Consider the following 563-nt stretch of genomic DNA (forward strand, 5'->3'; position numbering starts at 1 on the left):
CAACTAGTCTCAACAGTTTCTGAATACCAACAAGGTTTATGTCACAAAGGGACACAGTAAAATGTCTGAAACTGAGACTTCTGAAGAAATTCCACCCAAGAGCACCAAGTGAAAGTGCAAGTGGCTGTGTAACAAAAGAAAGGAAAAAACACACACAGCTGCACACATAAAAAGAAAACATTCACACTTCAACCTTCTACAAGTAATTAAATGTGCTGTGTAATACGGAGCATGAAGTTATGAAGGGTGTAGCTCAAAGATAAGATTAGCTCTGTTGCTCCTGTACGGAGCAGAGGAATCACATTTATAAAGATATTCAAGTTATTACTGTAAATCCATAAGGACACAAAGCAAAACTTGCATGTGCATCATAATAGGCAGCTAGCTAGATCGACAGATACACACATCACATGTACAATTTCAATGTAATTTTGTTATATGAGTGAAATGACTTTAAATTTAATCTATTCAAATATAATCTGTACACATTCAGTTTCCACCTAACACAACATCCTTAATGATTAATTATTTGAATAAATAAACCTATGATTTCATATGTTTCA

Source organism: Aulonocara stuartgranti (genome assembly GCF_965226115.1).
Source record: "Aulonocara stuartgranti genome assembly, chromosome: 17".
NCBI lineage: Eukaryota > Metazoa > Chordata > Actinopteri > Cichliformes > Cichlidae > Aulonocara > Aulonocara stuartgranti.